The sequence below is a fragment of the Mustela nigripes genome, chromosome 4 (assembly GCF_022355385.1).
Source record: "Mustela nigripes isolate SB6536 chromosome 4, MUSNIG.SB6536, whole genome shotgun sequence".
NCBI classification, from domain to species: domain Eukaryota; kingdom Metazoa; phylum Chordata; class Mammalia; order Carnivora; family Mustelidae; genus Mustela; species Mustela nigripes.
The window spans coordinates 48,346,603-48,363,984 of record NC_081560.1 but is presented as its reverse complement, the minus strand read 5'-3'; the positions used below and the strand labels follow the sequence as shown (position 1 = coordinate 48,363,984).

The 17,382-nt window shown below is 42.8% G+C and overlaps 1 long non-coding RNA gene across 1 annotated transcript in view; it reads left to right on the top strand.

Annotated features, from left to right (window-relative positions):
• The window catches only part of LOC132014999 (uncharacterized), a 148,305-nt gene extending 139,645 nt beyond the window's left edge, over positions 1 to 8,660 (top strand). Inside the window, exon 3 of the long non-coding RNA XR_009403516.1 lies at positions 8,495 to 8,660. This is a non-coding gene — a long non-coding RNA (uncharacterized LOC132014999). The remainder of the gene's footprint in view (positions 1 to 8,494) is intronic.
• The last annotated feature ends 8,722 nt before the right edge of the window (positions 8,661 to 17,382 follow it).

Genomic DNA, 17,382 nt, shown 5'->3' with positions numbered 1-17,382 from the left:
CTTTGCAAGGCTTCATTGTATTTAATGCAGGTCTGGACAGAGGGGAGATACAAAGGTGGTAAGATCCCTGGGCTGTCCTGGAATGTATGTCAGGCTGTCGGTTTCAAGAGGTCTGGTTCATTAGCTCCATTTGTGCACAGAGCTGGGAGCAAAGCATTACAGGAAAGCCTTAAACAAATACAAGATGGGGTGAGGGAAAGCTGAGTTTTAATCCTGCCTTTGCTACCAAATAGCTAGAAACATCCTAATCTTTGAGATTCCCTTTTATCATGGAGGTAAAATGGAAGTAGCATTATGTCCCATTCCTGGCATTTAAGGTTATAATGACCCAATGAAAAATCGTTTGTGAAAACACTTTAAAACCTCTAAAGTACCAAAATAACATCTGTGTGAGTTTTTGTTGGTGGTGGTGGTTTGTCTTCCAGATCGAAATCTCGCTCATAAAAATCTTCCACAGCACAGAGACATTGATACTCCTGTCTCCTCTCCATTACCTCATCATCTACATGCCTTTTTAGCTCATCAGTGAATTCCTTACTTCTCCTTTTCCCTGTACTGACTTGAGTCCTTTCCTGATGACTTACCTTAGCATGGAATGTTGGTCCTCCTTCCCAAGTAGTCTGGAGATCTCAACTGAGACCCATTTAATGGTGGGAAAGTAACTACAGGGTGAAAATGAAGTCTCCCTTCTGTTCCTCCGAATTTAAGCAACACTGCCCAGACTGTTGACCTGATAGTTACTAAAGTTGAGGTTCTATGGCAGGGACAGGAATTTTGTCCCCCAATATGTATCTTCTTTCTTCTGTAATTACAGATCTTTTAGCTGGGCACATGGCTGCTGAATTAAAAGCCACATTTCCCAGCCTCCTTTAGGCATGGCCATGTGACTAAGTTCTGGCCAATGGGAGGTAAGCAGAAGTGATGTGTGCAAATTCTGGGACATAGGCTTGAAGGGAAAGGACACAAACTCCCCTTTTCTTTTCCCCTTCCAGCTGAATGGAATGCTGATGTGGTTGTTGGAACAGTCATCTCAGAGCATAAGATGGAAGCCATGTGTTAAGGACAGTAACTAAGACACTGGAAGCAGCCTAGGGCTCTGATCTGCTAAAACACCCTACCTTGGGCACGAGACAGAGAAATGCATTTCTTTCCTGTTTAAGCCACTATATTTGTGGTTCTCTTGTGATGGCAGCCTGATGTATATCATAACAGAGATTATAAGAGGAATACTTTGAGGTCTATAGTTTCATACTTTTGAGCTTGGGAAGTTTCATGTCTGCTCTAGATCTTGGTCTAAAATAGGAAAAACTCACAGGTGTTCTCCTATGGCTTCCACCCTTTGTGTTAGTGTTCACTATTATCACTAATGTTGTGTGGTTATCACTGTTAACATTGCTTTAAATAAGCCAGGGGATATAAGCACAAGAAACAACAACAACAATAACAAATAGATAAGTTGGACCTCATTAAATTTAAAATTTTTGTACATCAGAGGATATTATCATCAAAGTGGAGAGACAGCCAACAGAAAGGGAGGAAATGTTTGTAAATCATATGTCTATTAAGAGTCTAGCATCCAGGGACACCTTGGCTCAGTCAGTTAAGCATCTGCCTTAGACTCAGGTTGTAATCCCAGTGTTCTGGAATCGAGTCCCACATTGGGCTCCTTGCTCAGTGGGGAGCCTGCTTCTCCCTCTGCCTGCTGCTCCCAATGCTTGTGCTCTCTCTCTGACAAATAAATAAAAACTTTTAAAAATTATTAAAATAAGATTCTAGTGTCCAGAATATATAAGGAATTCTTACAACCCAACAACAAAAAGATAAACAATCCAATTAAAAGGTGGGTAGAGAACTGGAATAAACATTTATTTCTCCAAAGAATATATACCAATCAGTGACCACCAAGTCCACATCATTAGTCATTAGGGAAGTGTAAATCAAAATCACAGTGAGATGCCACTTCATATCCATTAGCAAGGCTATAATTTTTTACAAGGGGAAAATAGCAAGTGTTCGCTAGGATGTGGAGAAATTGGAGTCTTTGTACACTGATGGTGGGAATGCAAGGGATTCAGTTGTAGTGACAAACAGTTTGGTGGTTCCTCAAAAAGCTAAACACAGAATTCCCCAACTCTTACTTCTAGGCATGTCCCACACAGAATTGAAAACAGGTACTCAAGCAAATACATGTACACACATGTTCATAGCAGCATTATTGACAATAGCCAAAAGGTAGAAACAATGCAAATGTCCATCAGTGGATGAGTGGACAAAAGCGTGATGGCATACACATTCAATAGAATATTTTTTAGCCAGAAGGAATGAAGTGCTGGTACATGCTGTAACATGTCTGAACCTCACAAGCATTGTGCTAAATGAAAACAGAAGTAAAATGTCTCCTAGTGTATGATATCATTTGGAGGAAATATCTTTTTAAAAGATTTTTATTTATTCATTTGAGAGAGACTGAGAGAGTGATTGAGCACAGAAAAAGCAGAGGGAGAGGGACAAGTGGACTTTCCATTGAGTGAGGAGCCTGATGTGGGCCTAGATCCCAGGACCCTGGGAGCTGAAGGCAGATGCCCAACCAACTGAGCCACCCAGGCACCCCTAGAATGGGTAAATTTATAGAGACAGAAAGTAGCTTGGTGGTTGCTAGGCATTGGGGGAAGAGGAGTAGGGAGAGTAACTACATAACAGGGTTCCATTTTGGGGTGATGGGCATGTTTTGGAACTAGATAGACTTGGTAGCTACACAGAATTTTGAATGTACTAAATGCCACTGAATGGCTCACATGAACATAAAAATGGTTAGTTTTGTTATATGAATCTCACTTCAGTTAAAAAAAAAAAAAAAAAAGCCATAGGGTCCCAAAGCAATAGTTGTGGTATTTCCAGAAAGGCCCCTAACAGTGCAGGGGTCTGATTGAAATAGGAATGTGAACCATCTAAGCCACTAAGCCACTAATAAGCCCCTCTTCTCCCCTAGAAACAAAAGCCCCTCCTCCTCCTCCCCACCATTCATCAAGCTCTACACTGCTACTTGTCAGGTAGCATTAGTTGTGCAGGTATCCAGGGAACTGGGGCGCCCTTGCTTTTCCTGATTCCTTATTTATTATGTTAGGGTGCTGTGAAGGGACTCCTTCCAACAGGTCTGGTTTCAACCCCAATTTTGTCACATACTTGCTCCATATTCTTGAGAAAGTCAATTCTTCTGAGACTGAGGTTTCTCACTCCAAAATGGGACTAAATAATATTCTCCTCTCTTCATTTCCAAATCCACAAACCAATTGCTTCTCAACACCTCCGTTGTTACCATCTTGGTTCAACCCACTGTTGTATTTTCCTTGGTGAATGCCATGGTCTCCTAACTAGTCTCCTTCCTGCTTTTGCCCTCTCTCCAATCAAATGTTATGCTGCCATAAGCATAAGTCAGGTAAGTTTTAAGCATAAGACTTAAGCATAAGTCCAAGCATAAGTCAGATCATGTCTCTGCTCTGCTCAGAACCCTCCAAAGCCCTCAGCTCATCAGGGGAAAAACCAGGTCTTCGCATTGGCCTTCAAGGTCCTCTATGATGTGATTCTTGCTTCCTCTCTGATCACTGGTTCCCTGGCTTACTCTGCTCTACACCCAATGCTCTTTTATGTTCTTGACTTAGAGCCTTTGTACTTGCTGTTCTTTCTGCCTGCAAGGCTGCTCCTGCCCTCAGCAACTCCAGCTCTCTCTCAAATGTCATCTTACCAGTGGGTCTTCCCACCCTGGCATTCCCTATTTTCCTTCCTGCTTAGTTTTTATTTTATATTACAATTACATTTAGCACCATTCAACACTGAACAACCAACAAACATATTTTTTTCATGTATTTGTTTTTTACTTGTCTCCCCTAAAATATAGATCCCATGAGCTGCTTTGTGCATTGTGGTATCTGAAGTACTTACAATAGAGCCTAGAATGTAGTAAGTGGTCAATAAATACTGAATGAGTAAATGAATGAGTTCTTTTGAAGATAAAATAAGATGGTAAATGGGAAAGTACTATAGAAATGTAGAGTATGTTATTATTTGTATCAAAATGAAATTCATCTCAACAAGGCCTCCATCAGTAGGATTTGTGATAGTTAGAGAAAATAAATAACAAAAATTGAAACTTTCACTGCTCAGAAAACTTTCATGAACCCCAAAGGCTATTTTATGATCTGATACAGCCTCCATTTTTAGACCCTCATCATTAGTAATATTCCCAGAACTCATTTTGTTAACCTTAATGGAATGGACTTCAGATGCTCCCTGATATGTGTGAGTCGAAGGAGCCCACGTATTTCATAGCCTGTGTGGGATTTTACGGATATATCAAATTGGCTTTTTATTTGCTACTGCAAAATTAAATTAGGAATGAAAGTAATTTGGTTCAATGAAAATAAAAAAACTAAACTCAAAATAGGGGGAAAAAGGCCAAATCACACAGAGGTCAGGACTGCCAGGAAGGTTCCTCTTAAATTCTTATAAATAGAAGGTAATTTCTAAAATGTCAAGGGTTTCTCTGCTCAATTAAAATTATTTGTAGCACAAATGGTTGAGACCAGGGAGAGCTTTAAACCATGAAAATGCAGTAACAAGAATAATAAGCAACTAGGCTATTGTAGTTCTGGAAGAGTCTTATTTAAATTTTGAAGAATCTCAATCATGTTGGATGCCAGAAAGGGCCAGTTATAGAGGCAAGTGGAGCTCTTTGCCCTCAGATTCCTTTCCTCCTGCTCCCACTTAGAAATAGGAAAAAGCCAAGAGCCATTCTGCAATTGAAACGACTTCATTTTCCATGTCCATTCGGAAGAAAGAGCCATAACTCAATGCATACACATTTAGGACAGTTTGGGGAATGGCCATGATGCCGCAGCCCTGAGCTAAGAACATATAATTTCTTCCTAAATGTGTTTTGGACTCCGTGGCTGTCATCTACTAAAGGATGAATTTTGCAAATATTATGAACTTATCCATTTGGGAAGTGAAAACAAATATGGGAAAGACCCAGCTTTTGTCATAGATAAATAGTTCTTTACATAGCAAGCCCAGGAGCGTTCGGAACAACCTTGCAAAGTCCAATGAAGTGTCAGTTCAAGCCAGAGGAGTGATCATTTATTGTCAACATGGACTGTCACCACTTACGGCCATAACAGGAAAAATTACTGATGATTGATACCAACGGCAATGATGATTACTCTTGCAATAAGCTTAATTAAAATAATGAAGTGTTACTGCATGTGACTTAGTTGTGGCATGGGTGAGATCATGTGTATGTGCCACAAAGAAGTCATCAGCCAGAGTGGCGTACATATTTCAATCCTGACACAGCAGGGAGCCTGGAAGAACTGTGTGCGACTCTTGTGGTCCCCTCCCTTCTCACTTAGGTCCGAAGTTCCTCATTTCTCCTGCACACGTAATTGCTGCCATGAGTACAATGACAAGAGATCAGTTTAGCCATGTACGCCACCCAGCAAATGCTTGATACTGTCCACTCCTGGTGGGCCTTCCCATGTCGCTGCTTAGCAGACTCCATCTGGGGCAGGGGTCAATTTAAGCTGTGCACTGTCCCCACCATGGGCAACCTACCCCCTCAAAGGGGAGAGAGATGCTGTGGACCTCCTGGAATACGGGCTCCAGAAAGTTCATTTTTCTTCCAGAGCTGCCTGCTGCTTCCTTTTCCTTATTCCTTTGGTACGAGGGAGGTGGGGGGAGACAGGAGAAGAAAGAATAAAAACCATAGAGGAACTTCGGAGCCACCCAGAAGGCCAGCCTTCAACCCAGTGCTGCATCCATTTCATATAATTGGTGAGGGCTTTAAAAACCCAAGCAGCTCGCATCCACAGCAAGAAGATCAAAGGGACATTTACCTACTCACTTCACTTGGAAAAAATAAAACACCCAGCACAAATTGTGGGCTTTTAACTATCTTGTGAGACCAAAAACCTAATCAGAGTGCTAAGGACTATAAACATGTAGGAAGGGAAGCAGACAGTCATTAAAATCTGATTATGAGCCCAGCAGCCCTGATAGGGCCCGATGGCCTACCTTCCTGCAGAGGGATCCGGTGAGAGAGAGCAGGGAATGAGCAAAATTGGCCTTGAACGTCTGTCCTTCACATATAGAAGGGTTTGGAGCCATACAAGCCACCGCTTGCCTCATTTCAAGAGGAAAATTGGCCTCAGCAGTTCACAGACCTTTTTTCTCTGCTGTTCACAAAACATTCATTGTACATCAGTCATAGAAAAGTCAGACCCTCATGTAGCATATCAGAGCAACTTTCTCTGGCTATTGAGAACTGGAATTTGTTTCATTTATCCAACAAATATTTATTGAGCATTTGCTTTATGCCAGGCTCTGCTCTGGATGCTAAGTCATGGCAAGAACATGACAGACCAAGACCCTTGCCCTGTTAGAACTTACATTCTAGTAGACATACACAGTAAACACATATGCAAAATAAGAGTAAGTCAGGTAGGGAACATATCATAGAGATGGGGGATTGAGATTATGTATGGGCTGGGCTTCAGTTTTAGATAGGATGGCCAGAAAAGACCACACAAAGAAGGGGACACTTGAGTGGACACATGGGAAGTGCTTCTTGGAACTACTAGTCTTGGAATCAGGAAGAAATATCAGGACAAGTCATCAAAAGTAGGAATGGGACTGGCATTTATGGAATGACACCCTATGCCAGGCATGATGGTGGTTGGCCCCTATATGTATGTTATCTCTTTAATAGTGCCTTCTGTTGGCATCCATCAAATTGCAACAAGTAACTTGTTTGAGGTCAAGTGTACATCAGCTGGTGTCTTTGTTACCCCCAACTCTGAAGTCTTCTGGGCATCTAAATGACTCAAAGGAGTCATTCTTGGATTAAGGTCTTGCTGCAGTTCAAAAATGCACAAAAATGCACATTCCCTGGATCCACTACCACCACTACTATAAATCTATTAATTTTTGTGTCACTTGTGTCATCTTAATCACTGTTAACATTTTGGACTGGATGAGTTCTTGTTGTCGGGAAAGCTGTGCATTGTAGGGTGTTCAGCAGCACCCCTGGCCTCTCTTCAGTAGATGCCAGTGGTGCCTGCTCCCTCACCTCCCCCTCCCCCTAAACTCCACTCCCTCCCCCCCACCTCCAAGCTGCAAGAATCAAAGATGTCTCTGCAGGGCAAAGTCACCCCCATTAGGAACCAGGGACCTAATGTGAACTGAATTTTAATTTTGAAAATACATGTATTTAAGATAAACTCGAGCAACCTGTGCGCCATTCAGCAGCACTCCATAGCCACTCTTTGGCGACCCCCTCCATGTTCCAGGTGTATGGTGGATCTCTAGGTTGCCTCCGACCTGTCTCCCAACACCTGCTTGTACACAGCGAGTCACTCTTCCTTGGCCTGCCTGCCACAAGTCTGCCCCGTTCCACATCCTATATGTCCTCCACACAGTTTCTATAATGAGACCTGATGCTGTTATTCTTCTCTTTAAAAGCCTTCGACACTCTTTGAGAATAAAATCCTAATGCCCATCACTATATTCCAGACTTCTCATAGTCTGGCCTCAACCTTCATCTCCAAGCTTCACTGCCTCAATCTCAGGTTCTAGCCTCCCCCTTTGGCCTGTGTGACCCAAAAGGAGTCATGCTTTCTTGCCTTGAACACACCCTCTCCTCTGCCTCTGGCCCTTCTCTCCACTTTTAGGAAGCAAAGCCTTATTTCTACTTTAAAACCAGCCCCAGCTTCATCTTTTCAATTAAGTTTTTCCCAACATTCTTCTCAATTCTTTCAAAACATTGTTTCAAGATGTACATTCCCATAGCACCTTGATCACACTTCTGCTACTACATTGCCTCAGCACATCTGTCTGTTCATCCATCCAACCATCCATTCATCCAACAAATGTTTGCTGAGCACCTAGTATGTGCCAGGTGCACTTCTAGACCCTGGGGATTGTAATGTAAACAAGTCTGGCAAAAAGCTCTGCATTCACTGAGCTTATATTCTAGATGGGGAGTGCAAAAAAAAAAAAAAAAAAAAAAACTGAATATATATCATATGGTCTTGGTGCCAGGTGCTACAGTAAGTTCTAGAAATAAGAACGAACTAAACTTAATCCCTACTTTCAAGGGACTATGGCGGAAAAAAAAAAAAAAGACTATGGCTGTGGGCTGGGGTGGGGGTAACATTGGTTAAAAAGTGGGGGAGGAGCAGTGGAGGAGAGGTTAGGAGAAAGGAAGAAAGAGCACACTTACTCTGCTCAAGTGTTAGGTCCCCAAGGTCACAGAGAGGTCAGTGAGATGCATAAACATCTTGGAGAACCTTTTGAGAGGTTTAAGTTAAGACATTTACAGGGTGGAATGCATCTCAGAGGGGCCTGGCTTCTGAGGTAAGTAAAAGAGACAGTTGTTAGAAATGCTGAGATGGATGCCGCATCCAAATTTACCACAGGCCAGAACTTTTCCCTTTGTTTCAAGGTCACTTGCAGAAGGACTGGAAGCCCTGAAGGCCACATACCTCGTTCACATTTTGCTCCTGAAACCCTGTGCTCCTCAGGTGGACCTTCCTGCTGGCTAACTGACAAACACCTTCATTCTCCCTAGGAGAGGCCTTGTGTGCACATCAGGTCAGACAACTTGTCATGTCCCCCTTGAGAGACAATCCAGGGATAATAAAGGCTGTCTCCCAGGCCTCCCCACAAAGTGAGAGGTAAACCAGAATACATCAAATAAGAAACCCAAAATCATTCCAAGAAGTTGACATTAAATCAACGAAAAGATCTTGTGGGTTTTACTTGTCCTGTTTTACGTGGTTTGTGTGAATTCCCTCCCACCTTCCCATCCTGCCGGGGCTTCAGGGAAATGTTGACTTTCAAGTCCTTGAAACAGTTAATCTTTGCAACCACCATTCCAAATGGGAGGCTTAAACTGGGGATCAGCTCACTCTGTGTGTAGGTCATTTAAGAGCTCCGTTTCATCTTTAAAATATAGATTAGCCAGGAGAGTATGAGTTCAGCACTTCTATGTAATGTTGTTTCATTGATCTTGCAGACCAACTGGACATGGCTTTGGGTAGATACCTAAAAATTAGTTTCAAAATTTTCCCACCTTTTAATATTTTATAACCTGTCAGAAAATCAATTATGGACTCTGCCCCCTTCCAATGCTTGGTTTCATAGGAGCTGATGTTTAACCAAAGTGAGTTTCTTTCCTCTCCTTTACAAAAAGCAATGGACAAGTTCACAGTGAATGATGACTTCAGGGGAAATCTTGGATTTGTAAAGATTTAGAGATGAATTGAATAGCTTTGACCTGCCAAGTCCAGAGCTTGGGTTTCTCTCCCATGCAATAGTCAGAGATGGGCTTTCTTAAACACTGGGAAAGTTTGGGGATCCAGAGGTTAGGGCTGTGGGGAGTCACCCTAATTTGAACTTGTCAAATATCTTCAAGCCCGGGGAATCACAAAGGGCTTTCTCCAAAATCCACCCCTCTCTTATGCACATGCGTACCCGCAGAGCATTGTCTTTCAGGTTTAAAATTATTTTTCCACTTTTTTTGTAGTAGAGGAAGATTTCAAGGAAAGAAAAATATTAGGAAACATGCCAAAGTGATTTTTATTTTCTTGTCTTTTCAGTATTCTATTCAATTTCCTATATGAAAGTGCATTTATAGTATAAGAAAAAAACTTTAAAGATCTTATTTATTTATTTAATAGACAGAGATCACAAGTAGGCAGAGAGGCAGGCAGAAATAGAGGGGGAAGCAGGCGCCCTGCTGAGCAGGGAGCCCAATGCAGGGCTTGATTTCAGAACCCCGAGATCACAACCTGAGTCGAAAGCAGAGGCTCCAGCCATTGAGCCACCCAGGTGCCCAGGGTGGGGGGGCTTTAAAAAATAACAATTTAGGTAAAGTCACAGCAACATAACACCAAGAACTGGTGGAGAGAGAAAGTGGAATTAATTCTGGTGCTGGGTCAGCCACAAACATCACAGCTTCCACACTGTGGGAGTTCTTGAAGAAGACATACATGCACCTGTCTCTATTGCGAGGCTGTGTTCATCACAAGGAACTGTGGTTTGTCACATGAAAATAGGTATGTGAAGTATCAGGGTTCAAGAAATGGGGGAAAGGAGTGAGGAAGAGAGAGGAGAGGATAAAGGGCGGGGCTGGGAAGACTGAGGATAAAAGAAGAGGTGGAGTCAGAAGAAGGTGAGTCGAGTCACATGGCTGTGGAACTGGTAAAGGGGGGTTCCGAGGGAGACCCCAGCTCGCCTCATGCCCACAGGGATGGCAGTAAGTACCAGCGGAAGAGCCATAGCCCTCGTCCTTGGTAGGAGCTGGGGCATAACTGAATGTTATTCTTTAGATGGAAGTAAAACATTATCTTTGTTATGCTGACATAAATAACCAGAAGAAGCTGAGGAGATAAAGACCCACAAGTAGCTGCCTTTGGCCACAGCTCCCTGAATAAGAACACCAAATACCTGCCTCTCTTTCCACTTTTTAGCAACTCATAGCCTGAAAACCAACAGTCAGCTGTCTAGCCACCAGCAGAGTCTTTCTGATCTCCCAATGGCTAAAAACCTGGGCAGTTGTAGGGGGAAGGATATGTGTTTGGCTTGAGGCACAGGGAGAATAAAGTGGTTACTGGTAGAAAACATGTGGGGTGTACTGTGGGGCGGGGCATATGCTGAATCACAGTGAACAGGAGTTTAGTTTACCTAACAGATTAAAAAGAGTATGTTCAGTTTCTGACAGAATGGGAGAAGATATTTGCAAACGACATATCAGATAAAGGACTAGTGTCCAAAATCTATAAAGTACTTAGCAAACTCAACACCCAAAGAACAAATAATCCAATCAAGAAATGGGCAGAGGACATGAACAGACATTTCTGCAAAGAAGACATCCAGATGGCCAACAGACACATGAAAAAGTGCTCCATATTACTCGGCATCAGGGAAATACAAATCAAAACCACAATGAGATATCACCTCACACCAGTCAGAATGGCTAAAATCAACAAGTCAGGAAATGACAGATGCTGGCGAGGATGCAGAGAAAGGGGAACCCTCCTACACTGTTGGTGGGAATGCAAGCTGGTGCAACCAGTCTGGAAAATAGCATGGAGGTTCCTCAAAATGTTGAAAATAGAACCGCCCTATGACCCAGCAATTGCACTATGGGTATTTACCCTAAAGATACAAACGTAGTGATCCAAAGGGGCACATGCACTGGAATGTTTATAGCAGCAATGTCCACAATAGCCAAACTATGGAAAGAACCTAGATGTCCATCAACAGATGAATGGATCAAGAAGATGTGGTATATATACACAATGGAATACTATGAAGCCATCAAAAGAAATGAAATCTTGCCATTTGTGACAACATGGGTGAAACTAGACCGTATCGTGCTTAGCGAAATAAGTCAAGCGGAGAAAGACAACTATCATATGATCTCCCTGATATGAGGAAGTGGTGATGCAACATGGGGGCTTTAGTGGGTAGGAGAAGAATCAATGAAACAAGATGGGATTGGGAGGGAGACAAACCATAAGTGACTCTTAATCTCACAAAACAAACAGGGTTGCTGGGGGGAGGGGGGTTGGGATAAGGGGGGTGGGGTTATGGACATTGGGTAGGGTATGTGCTTTGGTGAGTGATGTGAAGTGTGTAAACCTGGTGATTCACAGACCTGTACCCCTGGGGATAAAAATATATGTTAATAAAAAATAAAAAAATTAAAAAAAAAAAGAGTATGTTCAGTTTCTGCTTTGTAACCTACCTGCATTGTTGGTTCTGAGAACTCAAGTTATTTCTTGTTAATTGCATTTACCAAATCTGTCAAGTCCCCAAAATGTGCCACCAGGCAAATGAACCCAGTTTGTTTCTTTCCACTAGATGAAAGGAACCATATTCTTTTCTTTTAAAATTATTCATTATTTTTTTTTTAGAGAGAGGGACAGCAAGCAGGGGGAGGGGTGGATGGAGAGGGAAAGAGAGAATCTCAAGCAGGTTCCACACCCAGCACAGAGCCCAACGTGGGGCTCCAACCTACAAGCCCAAGATCATGACCTGAGCCAAAACCAAGAGGCAGATGCTCAACTGACTGAACTCCCCCAGGCAGCCTCCACCTTGTGGAGTGGTGGCAGGGATTCCCAATGGTAATGAATCTAAAGCATTTAGAAAAGTGCTCAGGGAGAGTTTAGTACTCTGTGTTCAGTATTATTATTTCCATTGTTGGGGCCCCCCAAAATTGGGTACCCCAATAATGGGTCCATGATTAAAGGAGCGAGACTGATACAAACGAAGGTCAAGCAAAGTTTTATTTCACGCCAAGCATCAGGAATCAGACCGACCATCAAACAGACCAGTCGGGGCTGCCCCTACAGAGAGGAGGGCCCCTCCCTGCTTTCCAGACTAACTTTTATAGAGCAAAGGCCATGTGGCTGGGCCTGGCCACACACAGGTGGCCAATGAGATTGTAACACACACAGGAAACTCCACAGTGATGCTAGGTGACCAATTGAATTACAATTTACCCTAGTAGACATTTGATCCAGCCTATCACACCTTGGTTAGGATTGGCGCCAAAAGGCTCCCAAAGGGTGGGGACCCATACTCCTTGGTAGCTAGGAGACAGTATGCACCCCCACTGATTGAATACCTCCACCTGGCCTGACCCACCCTTGTATTTGGACTTTGTTACCTGGGACTGGTTTCCCAGACTTGCTTTTAAATAAGTTCCCCTGGGGGGGGGGGGCAAGCTCAATTTAAGCTTTACAGCAAAATGGCAGTTCAACCAGGGTGGGGCTGTTCTGGCTGAATAGGCCCTTACACCATCATCAAACATATTTTTGGTACCTTATGTGCCAGGCACCATGCTGAACACCAGACAGAAAAATGAGAATGTGGATGCCTGGGTGGCTCAGTGGGTTAAGCCACTGCCTTTGGCTCAGGTCATGATCTCAGGGTCCTGGGATCGAGTCCTGCATCGGGCTCTCTGCTGAGCAGGGAGCCTGCTTCCTCCTCTCTCTCTCTCTGCCCGCCTCTCTGCCTACTTGTGATATCTCTCTGTCAAATAAATAAATAAAATCTTTAAAAAAAAAAAAAAGAAAAGAAAGAAAAATGAGAATGTCTTTGGAGTTTATATTCCAGTGGGGGTAATAATCAAATCATAACAAATAACAATTAGAAGAGCAGCTAATATTGATTGGGAGTATAATATACATAATCTAATTTGATTTTCATAATAACCTTAAGAGGCCGGTAAGGATATTATTTATAGGAGAGGAATCCACAGTCTTAAAAAGGTCAGCTACCTTGATCACACAGCACAACTGGTGAATGGCAGAGCCTGGCTGGAATCCGCCCACCTAGCTCCCCAGTTCTAGGTTTTAACCACGTCTTTTTCTCACTTTAGTGGAATGTGGGCTACTTTCAAATCATAGTCATGTTTCTGGGGAGCCAGACTCTGACTTGTCCCTTCAAAGGATCATTGCCCTGCCTCCCACTTCCTTTATGCCAGGCACTGAGTGTTTTGGTAGCCACTTATTTAACATGATAAAATTCAGCTACAGGGTGTAAACCGTTCTCCCCCCGCTGGTCAGAGGAACGAGTCAGCATTTGAAAGAACATTTAACACTGTTCTGCTTGGCCTTCATGCTGAGAGACGCACGCCCATCTCGAGGCCTACCCTGAGCCAATCGCTGGAGAATGGTTTAATTGGTTAATCATATAAATTACGATCACTTAATCATTTTAATCACCATCAGCCAATTAGCTCAGAGTTATGGGCTCTGAGGTAACAGTTATGCAAATGTTTGTTCCACGGTAGGCTATTAACAGCCATATTTTCTCGATCAACCTGACAGAGATGGATGGGTGGGGGAAGAAAAGGAAAGCGAGCATTTGTTTAGGTTCAACTTCTTTGCTGTTGGGTTGTAATGAAGCATTCAGTGAGGAGAAGCCCTGAGCACGGTGATTTCTTCATCTCATTCAATGGGAGTATGCCAAGTGGATGAGAGGGAGGCCCCGGAGGGAAGTGCGGTGGTGCAGGAGGGAGGAAGGACCAGCTAAGAAACTGTTGAATCTAGATTGAGTTCAGCACGGGACTGCTTTCCTGATTGCCCAGTGGCACTGTCCTGTCCCAGCGACGGAAATGAAGAACCAACATGGGGACATAACATTTGCAGCTGCCTTTCCTCCACTAGGCAACAGGGGATGTCCACTAATAATGTAGGACAACTAGGTCAAGTTCGAATGGCGCATCCATCTATATGTAGTCATGATCATCTATAATAAATCTACATAATAACCATAAAGAATGTATAATAGTCCTGGAATGATGTAAGTCATCAGGAGACCAGAAACTTTGAAGAGAATCTGAAACATCGATGATGCAGAAGGAGATGTGCTGTATATATCCAATTTCAGGGTGAGCGCCTGGCACCTGAGAGCTCTTCAAGAAATACTTGTGAATGGACAAATTAATAGTGACCAAATGCAACCCAAGAGTCAAGGAAAGAAAGAAAGAGGTTTGAATCTGTTTATTTAAATGAGCTGTGTAGACATGGATGTGTGGGTGTGCATAGGACACCTGGCAGCCTTTGCCTGCTTTTATCTCCCATAGCCCTGAATGTAACTAGAACTTTCTGCAGGATGGTCAAAAGAGGGGACTGACTTCCTCATGAGCCTTCAGTTGTAATATTTTCAAGTGCTATACAGTGAGGAACAATCAGAATCTTAAAGACAGAACTAACCTTGTCAGGAATGTACAGGAAGTGACATGGTTTTGTGGTCCCTAGAAGATCCTTTGTGATTATGGGAGCCTAGTCTTTCTTCAAGGAATATCTTAACTGCCCCCGAGACTTTGTCTGCCTTTGCTGGTTAGTTATGTCTAGGGTTGGGGTTGTACTCTCCCCACCATTTCCTGGACACAGACACACAGTGTGTTATAAAAGTTGTAACACAGTGTGTTATAAAAGTTGATTTATTTGAACTTCTATTGTGTGCCAGAGGTCATGAAGGGACGGGGTAAACAGCACTGCCTAGCAAAACTCTTGTGATAGGATGATGGCCATGTTGTCGGAAGCAGTCAGGAGAGGCCGATTTTTGAAGGCTGACATAGTCTTGGAAAACCTCCTGAAAGAGGTGGGGTTTGATCTGTGGAGAGATTGGGATAGACAGAGAGATGAAGGGAGGGAACTTCAAGGAGAAAATTAATTTGGCAACCCAAGTATCTAAGTAACATCCATGTCATTAATGTAGTGATAGTTCTTTTGTTTTTGTTTTTGTTTTGTTTTGTTTTAAGGTTTTCTATTTTCCAATTAGTAGTTTTTTTGCCTGGTACCTGACCTTATTTGAACTTGTTTACAGAGGTAGGGCCCAGAGGTCTCTTACCCACAAGTGGACAGGTCAGTCTTTCTTGGTGGTAGCTTCCTGTTTGACCTGAGCCAATGACATTTTCCCTCTTGCTTGCCTTGCTTTTTTCTCCCTCAAACAGGAAAAATGATATTGACCTAACCTACCACTGTTGTGAGGAAAAACTGATAAAAAATGGTAACACACTTCAGAGAGTGAAGAACTGCTGTAAAAATGCCTAACAATGAGCGTGCTTAGCTTAGTAAGACACAGAAAACAATGGGTAGAAATGGAAAATTGGACAAAAATCATATAAAGAGGTTTTAAAGATTTTCTTCCTTCTGCATTTACAACATTCTATTATTGACTTTAGATTTCTTCTTGCACTTAATTAGTCAAAAACCAGGAGAACACCCTCTCAAATCTTTCCATAGGTCAGACACAAACCAGAGTCCATGTTCCTAAAGAACAGAGTTGCTGAGTCACTCCCATCTTTGATTTCTTCTCTGTTTTCAGTTTTCATAAATACTAAGTTTGCACTATATTTATTTGTCCTTGTAAACATGAAGTCACTTTATTCGTCTCTGGGGATCCCCTCACATTTACTCCAAAATAAAATATAGGTCCCTGACTTCCTGGTGGGCTTGTTTAACGAAGACAGTATGGTAAGACAACTCTTTTAAAAGAGATCTTATAAAATTAGAACAGTAGGTTCAAAACTCATCCTGACACTAGCACCCAAAAGATGTGGTCAAGCCATGCACCCAGTTTGGGTCAAATTCCTCTTACCTTTCATGGCTCAGGATGGAGTTGGAACTTAGGTTAGGCATTCCCTAGACTCTAAGCCCAACTTTGATGTAAATGATATAGGACAGTTTGTGTCTTAGTTTGAGTCTCCCCAGAGGCAGACACAGAGGCATGGATTCAAGTACAAGTCACTTCTTTGGGAGGGGCAGGGAACACTAGCAGGGGAGAAGGGAAGCAATACAGAGAAAGTGTCCTATAAAAGGTGAGTAATCAGACCAACTGTCACAGTGAGTGACTAGAGCTGAATCCAGGACACACACCTCAGAATGAACCCACCAGATGGCAGCTGAACCATGGTATGCAGACAGCAACTCCAGTCAGTGATTGGTTGAAGGCAGCTGGAGATGGGGTTGTTAATTCTGGGGAGAGAGCTTTGCATAGTTCCCGAAATACCTCTAGGGCTTGGAGACACAACTACTGGCAGTAGGACATTGTCCTTGTTCTTGGAGCACACTAATGCGGTGAGATTGGAGGGATGTGGATGGGACAGGGACAGGGAGAGCAGTTGCTACAGTTTGAACCATATTTGTACGTTCTTAGTCAAGGGTGCAAACTGGAAGATGAAGATGCTTTAGGGACAGAATAGCGTGCCTTGACCAGACCAGGAGAGTACCTCCTTCCTATAGCAGCTATAAGAAGGGCAAGGTCATCTAGACTCACTGTTGGCAATGTGCCTTGAGTCACACTGTAGTCATCACTCAAGCATCTGAAAGGGTCTGAAGTGCAGACATTATAACACAATTACAAGCTTATGAGAGCAAGATTATAAATACACACCAAAATCCAGAGGAAGCCACAAAACAGCCCTTTATTTTTTTCCTTTGGATCATCTATCAGAGGACATTGGACCCATTCTAGACCCTGGGAATGTTGGGTGGTTTCAGCCTTCCTGCCCATGACTGGCATCAACACAGCTATGTATCCCAGATCTGATCTATGAAACCTGAGCAGAAGTTGGGATGGTGCATGGGGCTGGTGGGATGGAAAAGGTTTTTCTTGCTCATAAGTGAGATGCCTGGATAAAAACATTTAAAATTTTTTTTTATTTAATTTCAATTTAGTTAACATATAGTGTATTATTAGTTTCAGGTGTAGAATTTAGTGATTCATCAATTGCATGTAACATCCGGTACTCATATCAAGTGCCCTCCGTACTGCTCATCACCCAGTTACCCCGTCTCCCTACCACACCCC